The 15,220-nt window shown below is 43.1% G+C and overlaps 1 protein-coding gene across 2 annotated transcripts in view; it reads right to left on the reverse strand.

Annotated features, from left to right (window-relative positions):
* Nucleotides 1-15,220, reverse strand: part of LOC118361537 (receptor-type tyrosine-protein phosphatase N2-like) — a 263,321-nt gene that overhangs the window by 166,743 nt on the left and 81,358 nt on the right. The window lies entirely within an intron of this gene.

Below are 15,220 nucleotides of genomic sequence, written 5' to 3' on the forward strand. Positions count from 1 at the left end.
TTGAACTAAAACTCATGCCCATCATTATCATATTTCCCAGCATGCTCTATTGCAGGTAGATTTTTAGAATTGTTGTTACAATATCTATGTTTGTGCATGTACACTGATTGATTGATTCATTAATTGAGTCCCAAGGAGATGGTTTGTAGGTGGTTAGTAGATGGTTTGTAGAAGTCAACATTTCAACTAACTATTCACTGACCCTAACTCTAGCCCAAACCTTAACCTAACCTTAACTCTTACCCTTATTTTAAACATAACCGTAACATTAGCAAGCATTTGCTTATCAACAGATTGTTGATAGTATGACCCTCTGTAGATCATCTATATGGGACTAACCAAATAAAGTGTGACCCTAGCATCTTACAATTTGATGTTCAAGGTTGGCTTTGTGTGCCTCATTATAAAAGTAAACACTAAAACAATTATATTGGAAAACATTGAGAACCTGAGACAGCAACAAAACAGAGGGTCATGCAATCAGTGAACACTGTAGCGTGGAGTTCTGGCGGTGGCCTCTCTTGAATTCCGATTGCAGTGAACCTGAGGAAAAGCGATACATGGCACCCTCGCAGCAAGTCAACAAGCCCTGTGAGAATGTCACACTGCAGCCAAATGCAACGCCAACATCTCCACTAATTGCCAACACATACTCAGAATGCAAGGCTCCCGGGCAGGGGCACAACATAGCGCTGCCAAGGCCAGATGGAGCTACCCGGGCAAAAAGAGACCCAAAACAACATGGCCGCCTGGCCTCATTCCCAAAGAGCCGACAGGGACGGCTGCATTCCACTGCAGAAAAGCCCACAAAAATACCCCTGATAATATACCAATGCAGTGCAGTGTCAATCTGCATGGGTCAGACATGGAACGCAGTTTTACTGTTATTCTAATAGCATTGACAAAGTTCAAGGACAATAAGACAACTTTTCAACCTCATATTCATTATCTGGAGCACAATACCAGTGTCTAGGTATGTGAAAACGGAGCATTTCTATGACCTGTGGTTAAAAAGATAAGAAGAATGGTCTGGAAAAAACGCTTCTCTGTGACTTTCAAAACCTGAAAAGCGTTTCTAGCCAGAGAGAGGGTGTTCTCTTGCCCCCAACATTACTACGAATCTGATAGTGTTTGAAAATCAATGTTTTTAAAATGTTTTCACTTTTGATGTCGTCAGGTAGAACTTAACTTTATATGTTTTCCTACACAACGTCGAAATGCGCTGTTTTCACATACAGTATAAAGACAATGGTCTGTGTTGTAGATAACAAAAATGAGGGTGGAAAGTGGTGGACTTGCCCTTTAAGTTAATGAAAAGACTTGTTATTGGAATGTATGGGTCTTATCCATAGACCATAGAATCCATGATATTTTGCAAGTATTTCAGATATTCTCTCCTACAAAGTTAGCCTTCGTAGAGGTCCTATTTCTGAGAGACAAAGAGACTAATGGAATTTGTGAATGATGGACAGGTAGAGGAGAGAAATAGGCTAGCAACCAGCCAGGACAAGAATGTTTAACCAAAAGTGTCTACATACAATATGACTTCATTAGCCTGGCCTGTCATCCATAACACGACTGGTATGTTATAATGCTCATCTCTATTCATGACCACTAGATGAGGTTTTGGAACAATGTCGATCTGCCACTGATGTATCCCATGATACCCCTGACTAGACCGTAGAGCGTATAGTGTCCAGGGTTGTGGAAAGTAATCCGACCGTCAGCCCCATCACAACACATACAAATCTAATCAAATTGTATTTATCACAGTGAAATGTTTACTTACAAGCTCTTTCCCAATGATGCAGAGTTAAATAAGAAAATAATATAAACACAAATGAAAAACAAAACACACAGGAATGGAGCTATATACAAGGAGAACCATAACCATTGCAATGTGCAGGGATATGTGGTGATCAAGGTAGATGTGTACGTATAGGCAGGGGTGAAGTGACAAGTCAACAGGATATATAATACTAAAAGTCAAAAGAAGTATCTGCTGTGTGTGTGTGTGTGTGTGTGTGTGTGTGTGTGTGTGTGTGTGTGTGTGTGTGTGTGTGTGTGTGTGTGTGTGTGTGTGTGTGTGTGTGTGTGTGTGTGTGTGTGTGTGTGTGTGTGTGTGTGTGTGTGTGTGTGTGTGTGTGTGTGTGTGTGTGTGTGTGTGTATTTGTGTGTGCTCAGTTGTAGAGCATGGCGCTGTGTGGGTTCGATTCCGGACCACCCATACGTAGAATGTATGCACACATGACTGTAAGTCGTGATGTGCTAAATGGTGTATTTCAGGTGTATGTGAGTGCATGTGTGTGTCAGTGTAAGTGTATGGATAGAGAACTGTGAGTGTGCATATAGCCAGTGCAGGTAGAGTCACTAGAGATAGTCTGGATAGCCGAGACCTGATGCTCCTGATGCTCCGGTACTACTTGCCTGGCACAGAGAACAGACAATGGCATATGTGGCTGAGGTCTTTGGCAATAGTCTGGGTTTTCCTTAGACACCGCCTGGTGTTACGGCGCTTCTCCCTCTCTTTCCCCTGCCCCGCTACAAAGTTTCTCCCTGCAGGCAGTCATTGAGTCCGAGGTGCTAAAGGAACTCCTTGAACTTAACCCCCAAAAAACATCTGGGTCAGATGGTTTAGACCCTTTCTTCTTTAAGGTTGCTGCCACTATAATCACTAAGCCTGTCTCTCCTTTCTGGGGAGGTTCCCATTGCTTGGAAGGCAGCCACGGTTCGTCCTTTAAATAAAGGGGGAGATGAAGCTGATCCTAACTGTTATAGGCCTATTTCTATTTTGCCCTGTTTATCAAAAGTGTTGGAAAAACTTCAATAATCAATAATAGTCCATAATCAACTGACTGGCTTTCTTGATGTCTATAGTATCCTCTTGGGTATGCAATCTGGTTTCCGTTCAGGTTATGGATGTATCACTGCAACCTTCAAGGCCCTCGATGATGTCACTATTGTACTTGATTCTAAGCAATGTTGCGCTGCTATTTCTATTTACTTGGCCAAAGCTTTTGATGTGGTAGACCATTCCATTCTTGTGGGCTGGCTAAGGAGTATTGGTGTTTCTGAGGGGTCTTTGGGCTGGTTTGCTAACTTTCTCTCTCAAAGAGTGCAGTGTATAAAGTCAGAAAATCTGCTGTCTCAGCCACTGACTGTCACCAAGGGAGTACCCCAAGGCTCGATCCTAGGCCCCACACTCTTCTCAATTTACATCAACAACATAGCTCAGGCAGTAGGAAGCTCTCTCATTCATTTATATGCTGATGATACAGTCTTATACTCAGCTGGCCTCTCCCCGGAGTTTGTGTTAAATGCTCTACAACAAAGTTTTTTAGGGTCCAACAAGCTTTCTTTACCCTTAACCTTGTTCTGAACACCTCCAAAACAAAGGTCATGTGGTTTGGTAAGAAGAATGCCCCTCCTCCCACAAGTGTTATTACTACCTCTGAGAGTTTAGAGCTTGAGGTCTCCTCATACAAGTACTTGGGAGTGTCGCTAGACAGCACACTGTCTTTCTCTCAGCACATATCAAAGCTGCAGGCTAAAGTTAAATCTAGACTTGGTTTCCTCTATTGTAATTGCTCCTCTCCTTTTTCACCCCAGCTGCCAAACTAAGCCAATGCTCCTTATAGGACACATCACTGCACTCTATACTCCTCTGTAAACTGGTCACCTGTTGCAAGACCCACTGGTTGATGTTTATTTATAAAACCCTCTTAGGCCTCACTCCCCCCTATCTGAGATATCTACTGCAACCCTCATCCTCCACATACAACACCCGTTCTGCCAGTCACATTCTGTTAAAGGTCCCCAAAGCACACACGTCGCTGAGTCGCTTGTCTTTTCAGTTCGCTGCAGCTAGCGACTGGAACAAGCTGCAACAAACACTCAAACTGGACAGTGTTATCTCAATCTCTTCATTCAAAGACTCAATCATGGACACTTGCTGGCAGTTGTGGCTGCTTTGTGTGATGTATTGCTGTCTCTACCTTCTTGCCTTTTGTGCTGTTGTCTGTGCACAATAATGTTTGTACCATGTTGTGTTCATACCATGTTGTTGTTATGTTGTGTTGCAACCATGCTGTGTTGCAACCATGCTGTGTTGTCATGTGTTGCTGCCTTGCTATGTTATTGTCTTAGGTCTCTCTTTACGTAGTGTTGTGTTGCCTCTCTTGTTGTGATGTGTGTTTTGTCCTATATTTATATTGTATTTATTTTTTATTGTTAATCCCAGGCCCCTGTTACCCAGGAGGCCATTTGCCTTTTGGTAGGCCGTCATTGTAAATAAGAATTTGTTCTTAACTGACTTGCCTAGTTAAATAAAGGTTAAATAAAATACAATAAATAAAAAAGGTCCTGGATGGCAGGGAGCTCGGCCCCAGTGATGTACTGGAAGAGCTTTTGCATACATTTTTGGTTTTCTAAATGAATTGTTGTTTTGTTGTTGTTTGAATCCCAGATTGCCCCTTCAGGTCTCAGTGGCAACAGCTGTGGTATTAAAAAACAGAAGTAAAGAAGTGTGATAGGCTATTAAAAAAATGTGTCCATCAACTGATGTTCAATTAATAATTCAACAAGTTTCAAGCAAATTAATTGAGATGATAAGAGTTGAATAGAATAAAACCATTGTGACAGAAAGTTCATAAAAATGTGTCCACTTTGATCATCTTTTACGGCGTCTTATTTGATTTAATGTGCCACGACGAGACACCTTTATTTTCCACAGTTAAGTTCCATATAGATTTTTATTTATTTTTGCTAAAATGTTTGTACACAGAAAATTATCCTGTGTTAATTCAACACAGAATGTTAACACAATACCCTATGTTCAGTATTTCATAAGGTCTTATTTTAAGTTCTAGTTTTAACCTACAGGGGTCTGGCACTCATACATATTACTAAGAACCTAAACCACACCCATTATTATAATATTTCCTTGCACACTATATTGCAGGTAAGATTTTTTGAATTGTTTGTTTCAATATCTATGTTTGTGTATTGATTGATTAATCTTATGCTGTACAAACATAAATGACATACATGTTTAATCCAACATGTTACTTGGATTTATTGCACCCATTACTGAAATGGTTGTTCTAGTTTAGATGCTATAATCTGAGTCTTCCCAACCTTGGCCATCATTCTTAATGCAGATTGCAGGTGATTAAAACTACAAAATGACTGATAACCCCACTCCACCTAAATTCAAATTACACAGCACTTTACAAGTCAGAACAATGTGACTACAGGCCTGATACAGCCTGAAAACAATGAATTTCCAGCCACTGCTTTATTCTAGGACAATTTAGTTAATAAGATGCTAAAAGAGTACGACAATGGCTTGCTACCTTGAAGTCACAGAAAGACAACACATTATTCTATTTTTTATTTCACCTTTATTTAACCAGGTGTACATTTAGCATCATGATGGCTATGCTTCTTGTAAGTGATTATGATATACCTCTTCCATAGACCACTTAAACTAATACAACACTTCCTCTCACGGGTGGCCAAAAATAACTACCTGAAAACCACGACCCCCCCACTAAAGCCATGCCTCTAATATAATTTCCCAGTATGCATTGTCTTTTCGAGTTACTACCCATGAATGTATTTGTTAGTGACAGAGAGATGCTTGTTCGATTCATCCATGTTAAGTGCCTTCCCCAACTGTCTTTTTTAGGTGAATGTTATCATTGAACGCTTAACAAATGTCACAAGTCTTTATTATGAAGCTGGGTGTAACCTATGATGATTCTCTGCTTTCAACTTTGTGGCAACCGTTTGGGGAAAGTCCTTTGCTTGCAGTTCTGAAATGACAATGATCCCATGCACAAAGCTAAGTTCATATAGATGAATAATGGTTTGTTGAGATTGGTGTGGAAGAACTTGACTGGCCTGAATAGAGCCCTGACCTTAACTCCATCGAACACCTTAGGGATGAATTGGAACACAGACTGCGAGCCAGGCCTAATTGCCCAACATCAGTGCCCGACCTCACTAATGTTCTTGGGGCTGAACGGAATCAAGTGCCCGCAGTAATGTTTCAACATCTAGTGGATAGTGTGCAAAGCTGTCAACAAAGGGTGGCTACTTTGAAAAATCTCAAATATAAAACACATTTTTATTTGTTGAACACTTTTTTTGGTTACTACAGTACATGATTCCATATGTATTATTTCATAGTTTTGATGTCTTCACTATTAATCTACAATGTAGCAAATAGTAAAAATAAAGTAAACCCTGGAATGAGTAGGTGCCCAACTATTGACTGGTACTACATATATATACACACATACAAACAGTATGTATATACACACATACACACACACACACACACACACACACACACACACACACACACACACACACACACACACACACACACACACACACACACACACATACACACACACACACACACATACATACATAGCATGCAGTAAGGCATGCTGGGAAATATGAAAATGATGGGCGTGACTTTGGTTTAAAGTGATACATGTGATTTTCCAGTCCCTGCATTAGGGTGAAACTAGGCTCTCAAAATAAGGCCTTATGAAATACTCATGGTATTGGTATCTTACTTGGTGAAGTAATTAGACACAAAAAGGATGAATAAAATCAAATGTTATTTGTCACATGCGCTGAATACAACAGGTGTAGTAGAACTTACAGTGAAATGCTTACTTACCAACAATGCAGTTTTAAGAAAAATAAGTGTTAATTAAAAATGAGATAAGTACAAAATAAAAATAAACTAATAACTAAAAGTAGAAGTAGCGAGGCTATATACAGGAGTACTGGTACAGAGTCAATGTGCAGGGGCACAGGTTAGTTGATGTATTTGATTCAAAGATAATAAACAGAGAGTAGCAGCAGCGTAAAAGAGGGGGGGCAATGCAAATAGTCTGGGTAGCCACTTGATTAGCTGTTTAGGAGTCTCATGGCTTGGGGGTAGAAGCTGTTAAAAAGCCTTTTGGACCTAGACATGGCATTCCGGTACCGCTTGCCGTGTGGTGGGAGAGAAATGTCTATCACTAGGGTGGCTGGAGTCTTTGACAATTGTTAGGGCCTTCCTCTGACACCGCCTGGTATAGAAGTCCTGAATGGCAGGAAGCTGTACTGGGCCATACACATGACCCTCTGTAGTGCCTTGCAGTCGGAGGCCAACAGTTGCCATACCAGGCAGTGATGCAACCCGTCCGGATGCTCTCGATGGTGCAGCTGTAGAACTTTTGAGGATCTGAGGACCCATGCCAAATCTTTTAAATCTCCTGAGGGGCAATATGCTTTGTCGTACCCACTTTGTGACTATCTTGGGGAGTTTGAACCATGATAGTTGGTGATGTGGACACCAAGGAACATGAAGCTCTCAACCTGCTCCACTACAGCCCCGTCGATGAGAATGGGGGCATGCTCTGTCCTCCTTTTCCTGTAGTCCACAATCATCTCGTTTGTCTTGATCACATTGAGGGAGAGGTTGTTATCCTGGCATCACATGGCCAGGTCTCTGACCTCCCCCCAAAAGACTGTCTCATTGTTGTCGGTGATCAAGTCTACCACTGTTGTGTCATCGGCAAACTTAATGATGGTGTTGGAGTTGTGCCTGGCCATGCAGTCGTGAGTGAACAGGGAGCACAGGAGGGGACCAAGCACGCACCCCTGAGGGAACCCCGTGTTGACGATCAGCGTGGCGGATGTGTTGTTACCTACCCCGTAATGAAGTCCAGGATCAAGTTGCAGAGGAAGGTGTTTAGTCCCAGGGTCCTTAGCTTAGTGATGAGCTTTGAGGGCATTAAGGTGTTGAACGCTGAGCTGTAGTCAATGAATAGCATTCTCACATAGGTGTTCCTTTTCTCCAGGTTGGAAAGGGCAGTGTGGAGTGCAATAGAGATTGCATCATCTGTGGAGCTGTTGGGGCTTTATGCAAATTGGAGTGGGTCTAGGGTTTCTGGGGTAATGGTGTTGATGTGAGCCATGATCAGCCTTTCAAAGCACTTCATGGCTACAGACGTGAGTGCAATGGGTCGGTAGTCATTTAGGTAGGTTATCTTAGTGTTCTTGGGCACAGGAACTATTGTGGTCTGTTTGAAACATGTTATTACAGAGTCAGTCAGGAACAGGTTGAAAATGTCAGTGAAAACACTTGGCAGTTGGTCAGTGCATGCTCGGAGTACACTTCATGGTAATCAGTCTGTTGAACTGTTTAAAGGTCTTACTCATATCGGCTACAGAGAGCATGATCACACATTCGTACGGGACAACTGATGCTCTCATGCATGCTTCAGTGTTACTTGCCTCAACGCGAGTATAGAAGTAATTTAGCTCATCTGGTCGGCTAGTGTCACTGGGCAGCTCACGGCTGTGCTTCCCTTTGTAGTCTTGGAACATACCGGAACATATTACAGTCTGTGCTAGCAAAACAGTCCTGTAGCTTAGCATCTGCTTCATCTGACCACTTCTTTATTGACCAATTCACTGGTTGTCACGGTTTTCATATGGTGAAGGAGAGTCGGACCAAACTGCAGTGTGTATATTGCGATCCATGTTTAATCACACAACGTAACACGAATCCAAAACACAAACTCAACAAAACAATAAACGTAGTGAAAACCGAAACAGCCTTAACTGGTGCAAACTAACACAGACTAAGGACATCAAGACACTAAGGACAATCACCCACAATACAACCAAAGAATATGGCTGCCTAAATATGGTTCCCAATCAGAGACAACGATAAACACCTGCCTCTGATTGAGAACCACTTCAGACAGCCATAGACTCTCCTAGAACACCCCACTAAGCTACAATCCCACTAAGCAACACACCACATACACCACGACACACAAAACCCATGTCACACCCTGGCCTGACCAAATACATGACGAAAAACACAAAATACTTCGACCAGGGCGTGACACTGGTGCTTCCTGCTTTAGTTTTACCTTGTAAACAGGAATCAGGATAATAGAATTATGGTCAGATTTGCCAAATGGAGGGCGAGGAAGAGCTTTATATGAGTCTCTGTATGTGGAGTAAAGGTGGTCTAGAGTTTTTTCCCCTCTTCTTGCACATTTAACATGCTGGTAGAAAATTTGGTAAAACTGATATGTTTCCCTGCATTAAAGTCCCCGTCAACTCGGTGCGCCGCCTCTGAAGGAGTGTTTTCCTGTCTGGTTGTTGTGGTATACAGCTCATTGAGTGTGGTCTTAGTGCCAGCATCGGTTTGTGGTGGTAAATAGACAGCTACGAAGAATATAGATGAAAACGGTCTTGGTAATGAGTTTGGTCTACAACTTATCGTGATATACTCTACCTCAGGCAAGGAAAACCTCGAGACGTCCTTACTATTATATTTTGTGCACCAGCTGTTGTTTACAAATATACACAGACCACCACCCCTTGTTTTACCGGAGGCGGCTCTTCTATCTGGCCAATGCAGCGTAAAACCCACCACCTGTATTTTATTTATGTCGTTGATCAGCCACGACTCGTTGAAACATAAGATATTACAGTTTTTAATGTCCCATTGGTAGTATATACGTGAGCATAGTTTGTCTATTTTGTTATCCGATGATTGTACGTTGGCTAACAGGACTTATAGTAAAGGCAGATTAGGGTTAGGATCACTCGCCGTCGGATCCTTACAAGGCACTCCAACCTACGTCCCCGATATCTCTGTCTCCTGCGAATGATGGGGATGAAGGCCTCATTGGGTGTCTGAAGTAAATCCTTCGCATCTGACTCATTCATTAATAAATCTTCTTCCAGTATGAGGTGAGGGATTGCTGTTCAGGCACGAGCGGCAGCCCCCAAATTATTTTAGGGGGAGGCACACGGGGAGATTGGCGGAGTCAGGTGAGAGACCTGTGCCAACTCCCCGTGCTTACCGGAAGAAGCGTGGTACTGGTCAGACACCGTGTTATGCGATGAAGAGCACGGTGTCGCCAGTGCGCGCTCATAGCCTGGAGGGCTATATGCCAGCCCCCTGCAAGTGCCATGCGAGAGTGGGCATCCAGCCAGGGCGGATTGTGCCAGCTCAGCGCGTTTGGTCTCCGGTGTGCCATTTCGGTCCAAGGTATCCTGCGCCGGCTCTGCGTACTGTGTCTCCGGGGCGTTGGGAGGGTGCTATGCCTGCGCTCCACCAGTGCCGGGCGAATGTGGGCATTGAGTCTAAGGGAGAGGTGCGAGTGGTATGCACCAAATCTCCAGTGCTCCCCGCAGCCCGGTTCGACCTGTGCCTGCACTCTGGAGGGTCCGGGCTAAAGTGGTCATCCAGCCTAGAGGAGTGGTGCCAAAGGCTGCGCACCAGAGCTCCAGTGCTCCCCCAGAGCCCGGTTCATCCGGTGCCTCCTCCACGCACCAGGTCTCCTGTAGGTCTCCCCAGCCTGGTGGGCCCTGTGGCAGCCCCACGCACCAGGCTGTCTCTCTGTCTCCTCCCTCCAGGTTCTCCCTCCAGTCCGGAGCTGCCAGAGTCTCCCTCCAGTCCAGAGGCGCCGGAGCCGCCCGTCACTCCAGAGGCGCCAGAGCCGCCCGTCAGTCCAGAGGCGCCAGAGCCGCCCGTCAGTCCAGGGGTGCCAGAGGCGCCACTCACTCCAGACTCGACCATCAGTCCAGTGGCGTCCTCTAGTCCCGGGTCGGCGGTGAGGGTTCCCGCTCCAGAGGCATTACTAAAGTGGGCGGAGCCAAAAGTGGGACGGGGTCCATGTCCCTCACCAGAACCGCCACCGCGGAGCAATGCCCACACAGACCCTCCCCTATAGGTTCAGGTTTTGCGGCCAGAGTCCGCACCTTTTGGGGGGGGGGGGTACTGTCACGCTCTGACCGTAGATTGCTTTGTATGTTTCTATTTTTTGTTTGGTCAGGGTGTGATGTGGGTGGGCATTCTATGTTTGTATGTCTAGGTTTTGTATTTCGATGTTTTGGCCGGGTATGGTTCTCAATCAGGGACAGCTGTCTTTCGTTGTCTCTGATTGAGAACCACACTTAGGTAGCCTGCTTTCCCACTGTTAGTGGTGGGTGGTTATTTTCTGTTTAGTGTTTTCACCTTGCAGGACTGTTTTCGGTTATTCCTATTGTTATTTTGTATTTAGTGTTCAGTACCCCGTTGAATTTTGGTCTGACGATTCCTTCACCTTCTTCCTCTGAACGCTGTGACATTAAAATTCTGCAGAAATATTCCACTTGTCAGAACACTGTTTCAGCAGTTGACATTCCCATTTACAGAAACCCATGCGTTGGCTCAAATCAACTGTGGACTAAGAAATGTCCAACCCACACATGACTCACAAGTTGTTCAACAATAATACTCCACTTTTTCTTTTACCTAAGAGTTCCATTTTCACATACTGTGGCATAGAGGAAGTAAATACGCCTACATGCTCCAAAAGTAGTACTCGATCTGAGATGTTCAATACCAAATACAGCTGGAGTCATTAGCTTAGCTATAGAAAGCTCTTCAAAATAGCTTACATAACAGCTTACATTTGTGAGTCTGTGTGAATAAGCATGCCCTATGCACATCTAAGACAGCAAACCGTATATAATGTAATTATAACAAGAGTGTGGGTGAGAAATGACATATTGTATGCAGACCTGTGTTCAAATTCTATTTGAAGTCATTTCAAATCATTTCGTTGGGTTTAATTGAGCTTGCCTGGCTGCAATGGAATCAATGGTATAGTCACAAAGCTGTGAAACCCACCCATCTGGCACTACAGGCAGGCTAAAGCAAATTATAACAGTATTTGAAAGAGTTCAAATAGTCATTTAAAACCAGGTCTGATTGTATGTTTTGCTGTTCTGGAAGATACCCCTCAACGCAAAGACACACAGCCACCGATGAGCACATATAGAACCTGTGTAGAGGAAAATCAGTAGTGCTGAAATGACCCACTGTCTGTTTGTGGTGATGCAAACGTCACAATTAATGATCTTACTTCACTTGTCTTGAGAGTGAGTGAGGAATGAGGATTCACTCTGCTTTTGCACATGGCTCAAGGGTGATGCTTGAAGGGTCAACCTACTGTAGAGCAAGGGAGCCTGGTCCTTATTACAGAGAGAGCAGAACCCGTGCTGTAGCGTTAAAGCTCCGTGGTTCTGACCTAATATGTGCTTCTCCCCACTGAAGACCAGGCTTCGGTGCCTGTGTCTTTTCTTCCATCTGCCAGCCTCCCCTTATTGTTTTACAACTGTCTGAATAAAGTGAGGGGAAAAGGTATTCAGTGAGGGCGTCGAGACAGAGATCGATATTGACGTACGAAAACACTCTTAAGTCAGGTGAAGAAATGCATTCGCATCTGATATAGGTTCCCCTGCACGAAATGTGGCATAATCCAATGAAAATATCAAATTATCAAGAGATCATTTATGTGTCACACACACACACAAACACACGCGCATGCGCGCAATGTTATACAACGCTATCAAAAGCCTGATTCTAAAACAAATAAGACAGAAGACTTGAAAGCTTCGCTATATGAGGTGCGGACACACTGTGTTTGCGCGCTATGAATCCCAAAGTCGCCTTCGCACAAAGCCCCATCGGTGCAGGCTAATTTAAAGTCATTTGCAGTGGATGACAGTCTCTTGCACTTGGAGGCGGCATGTGGGAAATGTAAAATCCGATAATGCTCCCTCCCAGTAGGGATACGGCCAAACAAAGCAAGGTTACACGAAAAACAAGAGAAACCCTTTTTTGTGTCGGGTCAATTTCTATTGATCTAATGACGTTGGATGTTGTGCGCAGAGCCCAGATTGTATGATTTCTTCTACAGCAACTCAGATGCAAGATAAAGAGAATTGCAAATCGATGCAATTGATGTTCCTCTTTTCTTCTCTTCCATTTAGGTTACAGTGCACTAGTCTCAATCGCCCTGTCTGCTCTTCAACAGGGGAACGTGTCGACGATGACAGACACTTCAATGGGGATAAAGCTGATAAGATATAAAACACATTGGAGCATAGACAGTGTAGTGATTTTTAAAAAGATAAGACTGCAGTCTTTAGATATGGTTCTACGAGACACAAGCAAAACTGAGCCGGGTTTAACCGGAGCTCAAGACTGAGCAGCGCCAGCAAAAGTGTGTGATGGAGAGAGGACGACATTTCAGAGATATTAACACCTGGAAATAGAGCTGGAACAAACTGACGCACCTACTCTCATCCTCCTCAGTCTCATCCGTTTATTTCAGAGAAGTAATTCGATTAAATGCTGTGGTCTCACGCTGTGCCTAGTATTCATTTCTCCGATTATAATTTCCTATGGATGCCCGCCTATTTTTTTTATGGTTTTCAACACTCGTTTAGGTCTGTTATAAAAGATTAAGCTTAAAGTGGCCTGTAAAGCCAATTACCTGGGGGAGGTTTGTGCTTTGTGGTCACGGTTTGTGCTGAAGGTATCTGCTGCCCTCTGGCTGAGACAGCCTGTAGTTGCAGATGTTTCAGATAGTCTTGTAGCCAGAATACAACTGAGGATAACGATATAGGATGTTATATATACTGCATAAATGTGAATGAGACCTGGAATTAAATATATAATTTAATTTTATGATTTTTTTTAAGGTCATGAATTAAAGCATATACTTACTTTGGTAATGCACTGGTCAAAAACCTAATGTTAAAACTAAACTGAGCCATACAATCAACTGTCTAACACTTAACTTTTTTTAGTTCCATTGGATACACTGCTAGAGCGCAATAACTAATTAGCCTAGTGAATCCATTTGTGCTATTACACTGTATCAATTAAAAAGCTTCAGATGTCTGGTCTTGGCTGGAGGCACCAAATGATTGGTCGATTTCATCTGCCACCGTGACAGACATCAGAACAACATTAGAGAGAGAGAGAGAGAGAGAGAGAGAGAGAGAGAGAGAGAGAGAGAGAGAGAGAGAGAGAGAGATCACACACACACACACACACACACACACACACACACACACACACACACACACACACACACACACACACACACACACACACACACACACACACACACACACACACACACACACACACACACACACACAGCTCTACAGTGTCAAGAGATGAAAAAAAGCGAAGAGTCCCCTCAGCCAGCTGGTTCTGAGGCTCAGTTCACCAACCCAAACCAACCCCATAGAGCCTCAGGACAGCACTCAGAAAATCTGGCCCAACCAAATCATCACAAAACAAAAATAAAAATATATCACCTATTGGAAAGACACCACAAAAAATCAAAGTAAACTTCAATGCTATTTGGCTCTAAACAGACAGTACACGGTGGCAGACTATCTGACCACTGTGACTGATAGAAAACTGAGGAAAACATTGACTAGGTACATACTCAGTGAGCACAGTCTGGCTATAGAGACCGGTCGTCACAGACTAACCTGGCTGCCCAGAGAGGACAGGCTGTGCTCACTCTGCTCCAAGGGAGAGGTAGAGACAGAGCTGCATTTCCTATTACACTGTGACAAATACTCAGACCTAAGGGAATATTTCTTTCCCAAAATTTTAATTCAATACAAATAATTTGAAACTATAAAAGATGAAGAAAAAATCTAATATTTATTGGGTGAAAAGCCTAAATGTGCAGTTTTGGCAGCCAAATATGTGTCCTCCTGCCACAACCTGAGGGACAGCCAGTGAACAGTGCAAAGTATTGTCGATAATATTTCCCATCTTGTTTTGTTTTGTCTTTCATACCATGTCATGTGTCTTCTCAGTCATGTTGACACTGGTCTACTACCATTGCTTTAATGTATTGTTGTTCTCATTAATATTGTTGTTGTAGTTGTTGTTAATGGTAATCCCATGACCACTACTACTATTATTAGTGATGTTGGTCCCACCATTTATTTATATATAAATATATAAATATATATTTTATTTTTTAGATATGTATACTTTGACAATGTAAGTAATAATGAACTTGCCATGTCAATAAAGTAAATTGAATTGAATTGAATTGAGAGATTGAGAGAGAGAGAGAGAGAGAGAGAGAGAGAGAGAGAGAGAGAGAGAGAGAGAGAGAGAGAGAGAGAGAGAGAGAGAGAGAAAAAACCTGCTGAAAAAAAACAGCCTTCATTGTGTTTTCGTTGGTCACTCGCCCTCGTGGTGTTTTGGACCATAGAGGAATTTATAAATTAGACTACTACCTAAAGCATCTAAACAGGAACAACCAGTTCAGTAACAGGTGCAATAAGTCCAGCTAACAGATTGTATTAGTAAAAA

Source organism: Oncorhynchus keta, chromosome 28, assembly GCF_023373465.1.
Source record: "Oncorhynchus keta strain PuntledgeMale-10-30-2019 chromosome 28, Oket_V2, whole genome shotgun sequence".
Lineage (NCBI taxonomy): Eukaryota > Metazoa > Chordata > Actinopteri > Salmoniformes > Salmonidae > Oncorhynchus > Oncorhynchus keta.